This window comes from Xenia sp. Carnegie-2017, unplaced genomic scaffold (assembly GCF_021976095.1).
Source record: "Xenia sp. Carnegie-2017 unplaced genomic scaffold, XeniaSp_v1 HiC_scaffold_13, whole genome shotgun sequence".
Lineage (NCBI taxonomy): Eukaryota > Metazoa > Cnidaria > Anthozoa > Malacalcyonacea > Xeniidae > Xenia > Xenia sp. Carnegie-2017.
Genome location: NW_025813436.1, coordinates 3198014 through 3215372, shown reverse-complemented (window position 1 = coordinate 3215372; position 17359 = coordinate 3198014). Strand labels below are relative to the sequence as shown.

The 17359-nt window shown below is 27.5% G+C and overlaps 1 long non-coding RNA gene across 1 annotated transcript; it reads right to left on the bottom strand.

The window, feature by feature from the left end:
* Positions 1 to 16034: 16034 nt before the first annotated feature.
* Positions 16035 to 16555, bottom strand: LOC124447107. The gene is made up of 2 exons (XR_006948609.1): positions 16484 to 16555; positions 16035 to 16388 (listed from the first exon to the last, which is right to left on the bottom strand). It is a non-coding gene; the product is annotated as an uncharacterized LOC124447107 (long non-coding RNA).
* Between the last annotated feature and the right edge of the window lie 804 nt (positions 16556 to 17359).

Here is a 17359-nt window from a genome sequence, read left to right as displayed (position 1 = left end):
TTTTAGTATAGTAGTCATTAAATTTATTATCAGCTTGTGTTTTAGTATAAAAGTATTAAACTTACCATCTGTTTCAGTCTTTGTATAATATTTAGATAAATTAGAACTTAAAACATACCATTTGTTTCATTCTTTGTATAATAGTTGGCTAATCTTGAGACAAAAACATATTTATTATCAGCTTGCGTTTTAGTATAGTAGTCATTAAATTTATTATTAACTTGAGTTTTAGTGTAGTGGTTATCTGATAGATGTGTTTTATCTACAGGTCCTTGTATATTTACATTAATATCTGTTTTATCATGCCCATAAAATAAGCTCATTTATATTATTCCTCAGATTTTATATCCTGTTTATTATTTTTATGTTCATAAACATGTTTAACGGTTGTTATACACCCAGATAAAAACCCTAAAAAAGGTAACAATGGTGATACTTTTTCTACTAAACTATACACATCTCGTTTTAAAAGGTCGTCTGATTTAAGCTGTTTTGTTAATTCTTTTGAGTCTTCAATAGCATCAAACCCTTTTAATATATCTGAAAATTTTGATATAACTAAATCAGTTAAAAACTCATTAGCTTTTTGTAATCGTTTTTTCTCGTATTCAATGTATAATTTATCAATAATTTTTGACTATTTTTAATGTAAGCAACTGACTTGTTTAAATCACCATCTTCAGCTAGTTTAAGTAGTTGATCTCTTTTATTAAACCCTCTTGCGGTTTATCTTGTATATTATCATCACATACAGCATCTTTGATAGTATCATTTGCGGAATCAATCTCATTAATTATATCATCAATTGTTTCAGGCTCTTTACGCTTATATATATTAACACATGTTTTATTGCGGAATAACAATTTTCCATTGGTATGGATATATTAGTTGAATAAATAGATGAGCAAATTTATTATTTTTCAATTTTTGGTTATTTCTTCTATATCATCTTTCTCAACACCATAAAGATAATCATCAAATATTGTTTTCATATTATTGCGGTTTGTATTATAAAATGCAACTAAATAACTTATATTTTCACGATAAGGTTTGGCAATACTTGTTAATTGTGTGTAACAATAGTAGAAAGTCCATAATGACGAGCACTGAATGCTAAACGAACTAATTCAGATGTCCTATTTTTAATGTCTAATCCACTTGCAATCATCAAATAATAAGACTATTTGTACCTTTATATACATCACTCACATATTTTAAAACAATATCTACCTGATCTTGGTAACATTCTACCTAATTATAATCATTATCATTTATATATTTCCATTCTTGTAGGTTTTATTATATGATAATGTGGGCATACTAAAATAATATAATCAAAATGTTATTAAAGTTTTTTCTAGCATTCTTAAAGAAATGAAGGTTTTACCACAATTTCATACCTACAATAATCATATTAAAAGGTGTATTCATTTATATATTACTGGTTATTTAGTATTGAATACTTTGTAAATCATTATTAACAAATTGAACAAGAGCATCACTAATAACATAAATGTAACAGTTTAAATCTTTTGTATATACTCTCTTTTTAATTTCTAGTAGAACGCCATTTTGAGTATTAATGATTTTTACCGTTACCAGCAATATTTTTTCTTGAAAGGTGCGTAGATCGATAACTAATGCAAATTTATCCTTATAAAATTTTCAATTGTCATGAAGCAATCTATCGGAATAGTTCTATCAAAAATTTTCTTGCTTCTTCATAAAATGTGTTTTTATTCATACCTGTTGAAAATACAATTTGGCACACCCCATTGTCACAGAAATTTTATCGATTAATGGAAATAGAAATTTTTCACTATCACTAACTGAATCTTCTGTAAATATAGTACAATGCCTTTCATACTTTTACGAGGACATTTACGTTTATATTCTGTAATGTACTTGACTTATCCCATTTTTCCTTTTTAAGAGGGTTATATGTTCATAAAATAGCTTCTTCCTATAGAATATAAATTTGTAACCTCATTTGCAATTTCTTGGTTTTCAATAGTTTCATATTCAAGTTGAATATTTTCTAATTCATAATCACCTATATTTTGACCACTTTGGGGGATAAGGACTTGATCACTTGGTGGCAATGTTATTATGTATTGAAAGTTATTATTCATATTGAAAGGGCAATACAGACCATGGTCTTTAAGAATATTATCAACATTAATTTTCTGTTTTGTACTATATATATCATACATTAATTTGTCTGCTAATTTTTCTGGACTTCCACTTGTTGCAGCAGTATCATCTTTCGAAATGAGTTTTCGTAAATTTTCGCTACAAATACCGTATTCAATAAGGCCTTGTCGATCACTTTTAGGTAACCACAAGTCTTTGTATACACTTATAACATTATGTTCACTACAATCGTAAAGGGTTTCCCCAGCCACTTTAATTTGTAGTCTATGTTGTAAAATCTGACTGAGATTATTTATAAAGTGACTTTTTGTATTACTTATTTTAAGATCAAACGATAGATTAAGTGAACCAGGCACTAAGCAACTATTTGCTTTCAATTTCGGAATATTAATATAAACTTGTTCATTCGGTTTAAGACTATTAGGGTTAAAGGTTATACTATAAAAAGTACGGTTACCTTTAATTTTTGTCATAGCAGTCTTTTTATAACCAGGTAAAAGCTCTTCTTGTAATAATCTATTCATATATATTAAAACATATTTTATTTTCTTCTTTGTTTATACTGATCATATATTAACAAAGCAGCAGCAATAGCTAAAACCCATAGATTAGAAGCTAACCATGCTAGACCTTTTGCTCCCCCAGATATAACCTGAGCGATAATATTCAATAATGGACCTAACACTGGCCATAATTTTTTACCTATATTTACTAAAGCCTTAGAAAATTTACTAGTAGATTGAGCACCTTGAAGGATTGCTTTTCTAGCTCCTATGACAATGGTTGTAATTATACCAGCCACAGATATAGCTAAAGCTGATAATCCAGGGATATTTTCCTTAACCCATTGTTTAAACTGTTGTAACCTAGTAATGTCTTCTTCCTGTTTCTCTCGTACATCCTCTTTTTCTAATTGATCTTCTTCTTCTTTAATTATAATTTCTAATTCCGCAGCCCTTTTGTGCAAATTAGTTAATTCATCAATATTATTGTCAATACCATTTTCATTTTCTATTTCATCTATTCTAGCTATAGTTTTGTTTAGCTCTTCAGAAAAGTGATTTATTTGTGCTTCTATGAATTGTGGACGTGTTCTTTTATCAATAGTTCCAGAGGGGGTCATTACACCTATATGTTCTCTAAGCTCTTGATTAGTTATTTGATTGAAATTTTCTGTATATTGATTATTTAAATCAACCATAGGCATACTCTCTTCAGTTTTTATAAATTCATTTTGCAAATTAATAATTTTGTTAATTACGTTTTTAAATTGTTTAACAGCTTCTTCTGATTTTTTTGTTTTATTGTATTGTAGTACTCCTTTACTATTACGTGTTAAAACAATTCTTTCAGCACCTCGCTGATTTCTTGTATTTAATGGTTTGTAAGTAATATTATTCAAATTAGTTTTACCTAAATTTAATCTAAAATTTAAACCTTCAGAAGCTGCCATACCTTTTAGGTGATTAAATCTAAACACTTTTTTATTTTTTTTTGTAATAAACTGTTCAACAGCAAAAGAAACTTCATTTTCAAGTCTATTAATATTTGTATAAATAGGAGTTGAAGTAGGAACATCAGGAAGATTATTAGGTATTGTTATTGTTATACCATCCTTATCAGTAATAAATAATTTATCATCATTATCATTAATAATAATTGTTTAGCATTTTCATTATCATCGCATATCTTCTTTTGCTTTTTATCTTCTAATTCAATATAATCAAAACCTCCTTCTGCCATTATATAGATTACTCTATATTTTGTATTTCACTTTCAGGAATCCAACTGTTATGTTTATTATCATAACCTAACCATTTAACTAAAACCATCTTTTACCTTTTAACCTTCTTACGTTTTAATATTTTCAACTCTATAAACATCATCTTTCTTATTAACAACTGATAGTTCCTCTTCATAAAATTTACCAATTATAGGCTCTCCTTCTAAATCTTCTATCTCATATAAATTCGGGTCTCCTCTAATAACTTTAGTCACTTTAAACAACTCTTCTGTAAAATTTGCTTCATAACCTTTCGTAAATATAGATTTATACTTTGATATTCTAACCATATCACCAATTTTAATCTTAGGTAATGGTAAATAAGCAACTTCATGACCGTATAATGTATTCCATACTTCATCTTCATTGTTTTTATTAACATCTTTAGGTTTCATCAAGATTGTACTGTGTTTTGTATTGTTATAATTATATACTAAATCATCCAATATATCAATCCATTTATATGTTCCTTTACTGTAAAAATATTTCCACATAGATGTTTTAAGCGTTCTGTTAAATCGTTCAACAATCGCAGCTTTTTTATCATTTTTAGTAGAAAAGTACTTAATTCCATGTTTCTCTAATAATGATTTAACACCTACATTATAAAATTCTTTACCATCATCAAATTGAGCTAGTAATGGGTAGTCATTAAATCTATCTTTAAATTGACTTAATAGTTTTGCAACAGCTTTTGTCATATTATTTATGTCTTTCCTATAAACAGGGATAGTAAATGCATATCTACTTAATATTTCAACAGCTGTTAATATCCAATAATAACCATTGTTTTTATACTTATAAGAACCCATATCAACTAAATCCATTTGTATTTGTTCACCAAGATAGTTTACCCTTGTTTGTCTGAATTTATGTCTCCTAATAATAGGTTTATATCTAGTGTATGTATCTTGAGATATTAACCATTCTTTAACCTGTTTTCTACTAACATCTATACCTTCTTCTAATGCTTTCTGATACAGCCGTTCTGCTGATTGATATCCTGTTTGTGGATTATAATAAATATCTCTTAAACTTTGCTCAATTTTAATGTCTTCATCCATTTAACTTACTCAAGATAACATTCAAGTAGAATACTGCCTACATTAACAGGAGTACCATCTTGATCTAATATATTAAATAGTAGCTCGTTAAAAGCTCCTTTTATAATTGTAACTTTAGATTCAATATCATTGTATTCGTAAACAGTACCATATAACGACTGAATTGTTATTACTGGTAAAGTTAAAGCTATATTACTTTTTTTTCCTTCAGGGTTATTATTATAACTTGAATTTACAATATTAGAAGAAATTTGAATATAGTTTAATCCTCTGTTTATATCAACTTTAGAAACACCGTTTTGTATGATACCTTTTTTAATAGTTTTTATTTTATCATTAAAACCTAACATTTTAATAAGAGTATCAGCCAATACTAATATCTCGTTATTATTATTAGTTATTTTACAAGTTCCATTGTTTTCTACCATCTCAAGCTTTACGTTAACAGACTCAAGAAACGTTTTAAGCATTTTAAAAGTCCAGTAACCAGCATCTATATTATATTTTGTTGTGCCTATTGTAAAAGCTAAAGTATTATTTAATTTTATGTTTTTGTATTCCCAATACACATAAGCTTTTTTGATATATAAATATGAATAGTTAGTTGTTACTATACTTTCTTGTAAGTCAATTTTTTTACTATTTTCGTCTATAAAAACAGTGAACTTCATATATAACATAGCTTATATTATATGTCAGACAAGCAAATCAAAGAAAATGCTATAAAATTAGGCGATGATTTAAAACATGTATATGATACATCATGGCCAAAAATATATTTAGAAACAACTAAAACGCCTTCATTTTCAAATCTCATAGCAGCAATAAATGGAGATGAAGGTCATTCTGAGGATTATTTCGATCATATGCTGCATCGCTGGAGTAGCAAATTTATTGTAAAACCTACATTTCAAAGGCCGGTAAATGTTGATATTTGTAACTTCAGATTGTATGTCACAGAGAATGATTATTTTATGAGTAGTTTACCACCTATAACAGCCACATGGTCAAGTGAAATTAAAAGTAAAAAAGAACAACCTACTGGTATAAGATACAATATTAAAAGTCATTTAAATTATAAACAAGAAGCATACTATGCTATGATTTGTGGATGTTATGTGGCTTGTTTCTATCTGGTATTGCTTTAATCATTTAAATTTTGATAAGCAGCAGAATTATACAAAGCCTTGTTAAATACCATTTATATTATCAGATTAAAAATTTATGAAGCACCCATCATTATTAGATAAATATGACTTTACGGAATTGAAAAGCATATACCTTATAAAGGTATTTTAAAATTTGATAAAACAATGATGGTTATTATGTTAATTTTCAATATTCGACTACTGATTATCGTAGCTTCATTGCATATCATTCGGAAGGTATTACATTAGTCGGAAAATTCTTTGCAAGAGAGTATTGAAAGTTTTGTTTATACAACTTGGAGCTCAAGCAAATACAAGATGGTCAATAGTTAATCATGGAGCTAAGAGCAAAACACGTTTTAGGAAATTATTAGAGGATACTATAGTACAGAATGATACGACTGTATTGATTCAATATCTAACATGAGGAAAGATGACACGAATGTTATTTTAAATATGGCAATCAGCCCTGGTATGATTTTAATACCCAGCCGTATGATAATATTAGATAAAAAGATTGATGGGTATAATAATATTTTAACATTAGCTAATAAAACTATGAAATTCGGTATTAATTCTAAAATAAATTATTATGGAGTTAAAAAGGAAGAACCTAAAAAAGTACATCAAGATAATACACCATCACAACACCTAGATACTCTAGATGAAGTTCATAAAAAACCAGTAGTACATAAACATACAAAAATGATAGTAAATAATCCTCATCAAACAGATATGATTGCTTTACTCGGTATATCAACGCTATCATCATTCATATTAGTTAAATATGTTTTATAATATAATATGAAAAAAGTAATAGATTTTAATCATATTTCTAGTCAGTTAAGTCAAGAGGAATTTGAAAAGCTAAAAAAGTTGTATTTGTACTATCATAAAATGTATACCTGTTATAAATGGAAGTATAATAAATTAAAGAAAATTAGACTATCATTAAACATGGGAAGTATTTTTCTAGTCTCAACTGGTGGTATTGTTGGTAGCGTAACCCTGAATCCGATAGTTATAGCCACCCTGAGTGGCTTAGGTGCTTTAGTTCAAGGTTATATGGTTAAGAGTAAGATTAATAATAACTTAGAAATGTGTAAATTTGCCTATACATCATATGAAAAAATACTTATGAATATAAGGTCATATTTAAGAGGATTACCTTACGATGAAGTGATATTTCTATCAGACATAAAAGTTATAGATGATATTATAATAGACAATTGTACTACCATAGATAGTATGGTGAGTAAATATAACAAAAAATATAAAGATCTGTAAGTTATCTGTAAGATTATCTATGAATTATCTATAAGTTATCTGTAAACAAAATCTACATTATTATATATAACATGTCTGAAGAAAACCTAAAGATAACTACAGTCAAGAGAGAAAAAGACCCTATTAGAGTCGAAGCTGGTAAACGATTGGCTGCTATATCGAAAGTTGCTAAAGAAAAAAAGATGCGAGATAGATTGAATTAGAAAATAAAAAGAAAATTGAGGATAATAGCTGGAATATTAATTACGGATTTTTATTTGGAGCAGTTGGAGTAATAACCGCTATTGTTAGTCTCTATTATACAAGGAAAAATGATAAAAGGCAGGAAAAATTAACAAACGATAAAGCGAAAGAAGAAACAACTAGTGAAAAACATGTTTTGATACAAAAAAATAAACAATATAATTTAGACTCATTTGAATAAAATATTTCCTATTATATATGAATAAGAAACAATTTATGAATGAAGCTTTTGATGCAGTGCTTGTGACAACAACTGCTGTAGGTCTTTCTATGGCGTCTAAAAAACTTCTAGGTCAAAAATTAACAGACACAAACAGTATCAAAGATTTTGCTAAACTAGCTATTGCTATTACAACATCAACAATGCTAGTTAAATATGCTCAAGACAAAAAATGGATTCCTGAAAATCCAGTTAAATCTGTATAAATATATATGACAAGTGTTATTACTAGTGGGTTAACAACATCTGTAGGAGCAGTTATTAATGGATTAGGATTTTCATTAGCCGGATGGCTATTTCATAAACTTGATAAAAACGGTTACGTTGATGAAACGAAAAGATACCACGATTCTCTAATAAAACTACAAAAGGCTAAAGAGGCATTCTATGAAAATGAAGTCAAGCAGCATGATAAAATACAACAGTTAAGACAAGAACTTCAATATGCTGATAATGATATAGAACTTACGAATAAAGCTTTAGATGCGCTTAGAAAAGTAAAAACGATACAATACAACGGTCTAACATTTCACAGAGAACCACAGTTAGATGACTTTTACAAACCATCTAAGAATATGAAAAATTATCAATCTGGTACAATGGTTGTGATTGGTATTATATCTGGATATTTATTATATAAAATTACTTAAAAAATAAAATATATAGTATTAGTATATATGTATTGCAATGAATTTGTTCATAAAGAGTTAGAAGAGTTTTTTGGTTATATAAATTGTTGCTTTTGTAATAAAAAGATATGTGATAGTTATATTAATAGGTCTGTTAAGATATACTTATGTTGTGAAAATCAAGAAATTATTTCAGATAACAATAAAATTGTTTGTGTACACTGCGGTATTGTTCACTTATACATAAATCATTTTGTTAATGAATGGATACCAGAAATTTGGAAATGTCAACGATCAATACACTCGAGAAGAAAATGGTTTTATAATAAAATTAGATTGTGTGTAACTTTTGAATATGTTGAAATGATTACAAATGATTTTATAAAGGTTGTTAATACAATGATTAAGTATAAGTTGATTCAGAAAAAAAATATTTCTATGTATAACTATTATATAATACGTTTAGCTAGTAGGAGGGGTATACCATTAAAACACCATATTAAAGATATGAAGAATAGTAAAACAAAGAAGATTTTTGATGATAGATTATTCTGTGAAGTATATAAAATTCTTGAGTGGGATAAAAATATCGACTGTACTTATTATAAAAATTGGATAGAGTCAAAGAAATAAAAAATTTACTATTATATATGAATCTTAAAGATCTATTAAAAAAGATTAGAAATTTTATTCTATGTTGTAAAAAAACTAGTTCTAATATAGAAGATGTTTTGAATGATTTTGAAAAAACATTGTATAAAAGAAAGGATAATTTAAACGCACCTTAAAAAAATAATATATATAGTAATTATATAGAATGGTGAAAGTTATAAAAAACAAAGATGTATATAAATTTAAAGGACATGAAATTAATTTAGATTTATTAGATGAAATTATGAAAGATAAAAACATGTATATTAAATCTAAAGTACGAACTTTATTATGAAAATTGATAGATATATAACTAAATATTATGAATTGAATACAAATGAATGGTTATCTTTTCAAAAATAGATATAATGTTGAAAATATAAAAATATTACAGGTGATGTGTAGTATGAATATTGATTATGAACCTGTTATATTGAATACATTTAAACCATCTAATATATACTATTAGTAGTGATTTTATATATACCTATATATATACAGTGATTTTATATACCACAGTTTACAAATATCACTGAAGATTTGTTTAATAAAGATCATGGATGGGATGATTGTTATTTAAGTATGAAATCAACAATATAGATACAGATGTTTATGTTATAAAATTTGATTTATATGAATATGGTCCTTTATAACTGCTCTGGTATTATTAGAATCTATCTTAAACGCATTAAATAACTATTTAAAAATAAATAAAATATATTAGTATATATGTGTTCAGATAAACAAATACGAGGAAGACCAAAATTTATACTAAAGAACAAATCAAACAACATAGACATATATGCTTAAAAACCATGGCATTGTGATTTATGTAAAAACATATAGTTTAGCATATAAAACTTTACATCTTAAAACTAGAAAACATTTAATAAATTCAAAAATTTAGTGCGTTTAACAAAAAATTTTAAATATATAGTAATTATATATGATAGCAAATAGAAAAACTAAAAGACTTAAAGACAAAAGATGATATTAATAACATTGAAATGAGTAATAATAAAATATCATTATGTTTCGGACTAAGTGGTTTTGACTTTTAGACCATTATTTATTATGTAAATTTGATTTATATATACTAGTTGATGCTTTACCGACAAAATTATTACATTATCCACCTGATTCTACAGGATATAAAAAATGTAAAGATTTTAAAACATTTAAACATACTTTAATATCTGAATTAATAGAATATAATTTTAAATTAGTTGAACATAATAAAAAATTAAAATTATTAAGATTTAAACCTGATAATCATAAACAAGAACTATTGTATTATTATGATACTACTGTACAAGAAAGTTTAGATGATCCTGTTATTCGCGCACAATTAAATCAGTGTATATGGTTACATATGAAAGGGTTCAAACTTATTATGAATATGGTTTAATGCCAAATATGTTACCAAATTTATTACATAAAAATCTGAATTAAAAGAATATTTTAAAAAATAAAACTAAAAATGTTAAAACCAAATAATTAATTTAATTATTTTTATAAAAGTTTTAAATATAGATTTATTTCTATAATTAAAATTAGTGTTAAAAAAAAATAAAATAAAATATATAGTATATATATGAGTAGAAATATTTAAATCGAAAGGTACTTAAAGACAAACCTATATTATATAATATGCAGAAGATGAATATAGATAAAACAAAACATAAGGTACTTAAAGACATGAGTATTTTATATAGTATGCCTAATATGAATAGAGATGAACTTCAAAATTTAACTAAAGACGATTTAATTAATTTAATATTAAATCAAAAGCCGTGTTGAAGTTAATAATACTCAATTTCCAAACCAGTAAAAAGTACTATCACAATCCAATATTAAAATGACTGCAATAAAAATTATTGCAAAGAGAAAAAGGTTAAAGGTTATTATAAACTTAGAAAAAACGAATTAATCAAAGTATTAACACCAGTCCCAAAACCAAGAAAGAGTGTAAAAGAGATGGTTAAAGAGTATGAGAACAATACACATATGCTATCAGATAAAAATAATAAACCAGTACCAACACCAAGAGTTAAAATAAGAGAAACAAACAATGCTCTTAAAGGTTATACAAAGTCATATGAAATAAGCATTATTAACAATAAAGATCCATTGAAACAATTACAGAACACTAGAAAGTATCTTACATATTATATTAAAGAAATATTAACAACAATGAAAGGATTAAAATTTATTGAAACGCTTAAGGTAACATTTGAAAAAATCAAAATTAAATATAATGGTGATGTTGATCATATAATAGAAATTGCTTATTTCAATAGTCAAGCTTTAACAATTACAAATAATGAAAATATTACTGAATCACTACAAATTTCAAAACAAAATATATTAGATAAAATTAGTAAATTCAATCAAGAAGGTTCTGCATGGATTATTAAATCTATAGATAATCATTATCTTAATGTTGTTAAATACAAGCCATTACAAGGATCTTCATATATTAATTTACCACAAGAACTTAAAAACTCTAAAAAAGGATTAATTAATATCAAAAATACAGATAATGAATGTTTTAGATGGTGTCATATTCGTTATTTAAACTCACAAAATAAACACCCATACAGAATAAAAAAATCTGATAAGGAATATATTAACAAATTAGACTACTCTGGGATCGAATTTCCAGTAACTGTTAAACAATATAATAAAATCGAAAAGCAAAACAAAATTAACATTAATGTATTCGGTTATGAAAATAAGCAACCATACCCCATTTATATATCAAAAGAAAAATTTAAAGACCATATGGAATTACTATTAATAACTGATAATAAAAACAAACATTATATTCTAATAAAAAATTTTAATGCATTTATGTACAATCAAACAAAGCATAAGGAAAGAAAACACTTTTGTATGCGCTGTCTTCAATGTTTTAGTTCTGAAAAAATATTAAACAACCATATAGAAAATTGTATATTAATAAATGGTATACAATCAATAAAAATGCCTGATAAAAATAATAACATACTGAAATTCAACAACTATCATAAGCAACAACCAGTACCATTTGTCATATATGCTGACTTTGAGGCTATTACAGAAAAGATATCTGGTTGCCAACAAGATAATGGTAACTCATATACAGAAGCCTATCAAAAACATACTGACTGTGGTTATGGATATAAAGTTGTTTGTTGTTATAATGATCAATTTACTAAACAAATTCAACTATATAGAGGTGAAAAGGCTGTTTACAAATTTATGGAAGCTATGTTAAAAGAAGTTAAATATTGTAAAAATATTATGAAAACCTACTTTAATAAACCATTAAAAATGACATCTGATGATGAAGAAGAATTTAAAAGAGCTGATGAATGTCATATCTGTAACAAAAAATATACTAACAAAGATATTCGAGTTAGAGACCATTGTCATGTGACAGGTAAATACAGAGGCTCGGCACACCAAGATTGTAATTTAAAACTTAGAATAGACCCTGATAAATTAAAGATCCCAGTAATATTTCACAATCTTAGAGGGTATGATTCACATTTCATTATGCAAGAGATCGGAGCTATTGTTAATAAGCATACATACAAAAACAAAAAAGGTGAGGAAACACAGATGAATATAAATGCTATACCAAATAACATGGAAAAGTATATGGCTTTTATGCTAGGTAACCATCTCACCTTCATTGATAGTTTTCAATTTATGAGCTCTAGTTTAGAAAAGCTTGTTTGTAATTTACCTAAAGATTCATTTAAATATACCTATAAGCAGTTTCAAGGTGAAAAATTTAATTTAATGACTCAAAAAGGTATATACCCATATGATTATATGGATAGCTTTGAAAAGTTTGATGAGGGGTTGCCTTCAAAAAGACTTTTATAGTTCTTACTGATGAAATATATCAGATGATTCTTATAATCATGCTCAAAATGTTTGGAATACATTCAATCTCAAAACATGGGTGAGTATCACGACCTGTATCTGAAATCTGATATCCTTCTATTAAGTGATGTATTTGAAAACTTTAGGAAAACATGCTTAGAATACTATAAATTAGACCCATGCCACTATTTAGTAGTCCTGGTTATCTTGGGATGTATGTTGAAGATGCAGATATTAAATTAGAATAATGACTGATATTGACATGTTTCAATTCATCGAAAAGCTATGAGAGGAGGTTTTTTATATTTCTAACCGATATGGTAAAGCTAATAACAAGTATATGGAAACATTTGATAAGAATAAACCCTCAAAATATATAATGTATCTTGACGCAAATAATCTTTATGGATGGGCTATGTCACAAAATTTACCTACTGGTAATTTCAAATGGTTAACTGATAAACAGATTAACAACATAAACCTTGCTAAATATCAAGCAGATAGTAAAAAAGGTTTAATTTTAGAAGTTGATTTAGAATACCCTGAAGAACTACATAATTTACATAACGATTATCCACTAGCACCAGAAAAAATTAAGGTAACTAGCGACATGCTTTCAAAATATTGTAAGACAATTGCTTCTAATTACAATATATCAACAGGTTTAGTTTCAAAATTAATACCTACATTACAAAATAAATACAAATACGTTTTACATTATAGAAATCTTCAATTATACTTAGATCTCGGGTTAAAATTGAAAAAAGTACATAGAGTACTTGAATTTAATCAATCTCCATGGTTGAAAAAATACATAGACTTTAATACTCAAAAACGAACTAATGCAAAAAATTCTTTTGAAAAAGACTTCTTCAAATTAATGAATAACAGTGTTTTTGGTAAGACGATGGAAAACTTAAGAAAAAGAGTAGATGTTAGGTTAGTAACTAATAAAGATAAATTATTAAAATTAGCTTCAAAACCTACTTATGTAAGTAGTAAAATTTTCAATGAGAACCTTGTGGCTGTACATAAGATCAAAGAACAATTGGTTCTCAACAGACCTGCATATGTGGGTATGTGTATCTTAGATTTAAGTAAAACTTTGATGTATGATTTTCATTACAACTATATCAAAAATCGGTATGGTGATAAAGCTAAATTATTATTTACAGATACAGATTCTTTAACATATGAAATTGAAACTAATGTCTATCAAGATTTTTGGAGTGATAAAGATAAATTTGATAACAGTGATTATGATAAATACCATAAATATTATGATAATACTAATAAAAAAGTTATTGGTAAAATGAAAGATGAAGCTTCGGGAATAGTAATTAAAGAATTTGTTGGTTTAAGAAGCAAGATGTATAGTTATATTAAAGATAATAATAAAGGAGATAAAAAAGCTAAAGGAATTAAGAAAAATATTATTAAAAACAAAATAAAACATGAAGACTATAAACAAACACTATTTGAAAATAAACAAATACATCATACAATGAAAACTATTAGAAGTGTAAACCATCAACTTAGTAGTTATGAAATTAATAAAGTATCACTTAGCTGTTTTGATGATAAACGGTACATATTAGATGATGGTATAAATACTAGAGCTTATGGTCATTATTTAAATGATAATTAAAACTTATTTTAATATACAGTTATAATGTGTAGTAAGCATGTAGCGTGGGCCTCTGTTAGAGTAAAATCATACATACCTGCTCCTCATGTTTGATTACATATCACATAACTGTTTGTAATAAGTAATTAATACAAAAGCGATATACAAAAGAATTCAAAATCCTGAAACAATTATTAAAAACAATTTTAACAAAAATTATATGACACTCGCTTGACAGACAAATTAAAAAAACATATAGATTCCATATTTTTACAACATTTATTATTATACATGCGCTGATGAAATGTGCTATTACATTAAACAACCATTGTTAGAAACATGCACTAAGACACGCGCTTGACAGACAAATTAAAAACATATAGATTCCATATTTGTAAAGAGCATCTATGACATTGCGCTCAAAATTTCAGGCTTAGTTGCCTGAAATTCTTCGCCCCTAACAACGATTTTAAAAGATTATTAACACTTGATTATTAAAGAAAATTTCTACCACGCGCTGAGTTTTAAGACCATTGTTAAAGGCCACTAGTCTGCCAATATACCACGTAGACTATAAAGCGCCTGCTACATATTTATAAAACATTTATTATTATACATGCGCTGATTAAATGTGCTATCTACATTAAACAACCATTGTTAAAAACATGCACTAAGACAATGCTGCTACAAAACCAGCTATCGCTGATACTGATATTTTAATAACACTTGATTATTAACACTTGATTATTAAAGACGGTTTTTGAAGAGCATTTTTAAGTCTTGTTATTCTCGATATTCTTCGAATATTCATCGAATTCCATGGGGAACCTCTGAATTTTCCTTCAATTTTTCCCACGAAACGACTTTTTTCGACATCTCTTGTTCCAGGCTGCCGAGTCTCCGAACCGATGTTTAAAGAAGACTGTTTAACGCACCTATATATTTAAAACATCCCATTTTTACCCCTTTGAAACAATGACAGCTTTACGACCTTACTGATTTTGAACCATGGTTTATTTTACGCCAAAGCGTTTCCGCTTTTTACATGATTACCAGGGACGATTTTCCAGTACTTATGGTCTTTATTTCATGCTTTATCTGATATCTGAATACATAAAAAGTAAACTTTTTATGGATTCGTACCCCCATGTATATTACTACTGTTGTAATGATTCATATTCCTTATCATTCCAGAATGCCAAAGCTGCATGGGGGTTTTCCCTTGCACTGAACTTAAACTGTGGTTGTTCCATTGTGAAACAAACTCGTATAGGCACGTGTTTATTCTTGGCAAAAAGACGAAATGAAGCGCCCATATGTGTATTTCATTTGTTGCATCCAAAATATCGCAGTTTTGCATAAATGTAAATAGATTTTTGAAAACAGAATTCACGATCCTGTTAACTTCACTCCATAATCTTTCTATTCTTTGATTGTGGACACTACGTCCACATATAAAGCTTCCCCTATTGAGGCCTCTATTTGCAATCATATGCCTCGCAACATCAATATTTTCCACACCGCGGTCGCCGCGAACTCTCGACGGTAGACCAAATCGTTCCACACCATTTTGAAAAAGGCTGAGTACAGTCGATGCTTTATTGTTTGACGAACAAATTAGGTACACGATAGCCCTACTAAAGCCATCAATGCAGCCGTCATGAACGAATCTCCATGCAATCAGTTTGTGATTCCCATCAATGTGCCTAAATAGATCATTGGCCTATTTTAATTATTTAATTATCACGGTATACTTCTGATTCTATCCATGCATTCGTATTTTGTAAAACATGATACATACCACAAAACATTTGGGATTGTAATGTTATATACTCGTCGTCTTATACAATGTCTTCTACGAAAAGCTCGTCCAATGGGATCTAAAATCTAAAAAACAATTCATTCTAAGGTTGACTATAGGTATACATGCATTTAAAAAGTTTAATGACTGTCATTAATTATTCATTAGCGATCAAATGAAAAATACTTGTAATCTTTCTCTCAGTCTCCATCTTTGGATTCTAACCTCTAGCTCTCTGTGGCTTCCTCCGACAAACGTTTCACCAGCATTTGACTGTTGTGTAGTATAAGTCAAAATATCATCCAGGTCTGCATCTGCTATGTTAGAAAATCTGTAAGCTTCAAGTTGGTATTTATTCCAATTTTTTTCCGAAGTCGTAGATAGTTGTTCTATTCACATTTAACGTATCGGCAATTGCAGACCATGACATCCCTGCATGGCGCATTGCCCAAGTTGGCCACACGTGATAGAATAACTAAAACAAAGACAAGATGCATTGAACCTATTGAATAGGTTGACGAGTAATTCAGCATTTTGATTAAATAAAGGAATAAATCAGATAAACAACCTCAGCATTATATATAAAAATTGGTCTCGCAGGTGTTTTTACTCAAAGTAGTTGTATTTGTGCCCATTTGTGACATTTTGAAACATTCATACCTGGTTCTTCCTTTGTCCAGTTCTCTTACTTCCGAATAAAATTCATTTTCATGTTCTGGCAAGAATCTCTCAATACTAAACGAATAATGTCGGTACAGTAGAAGCAAACTGTTATACAAGTTTTGAAGAAGTCCAGTGACTATTTCATGTTCGTTACATCTTTCAACGAAGTAAACAAGAATGCTCAATTGATCATGCCATTTTCGTCGAATGAAC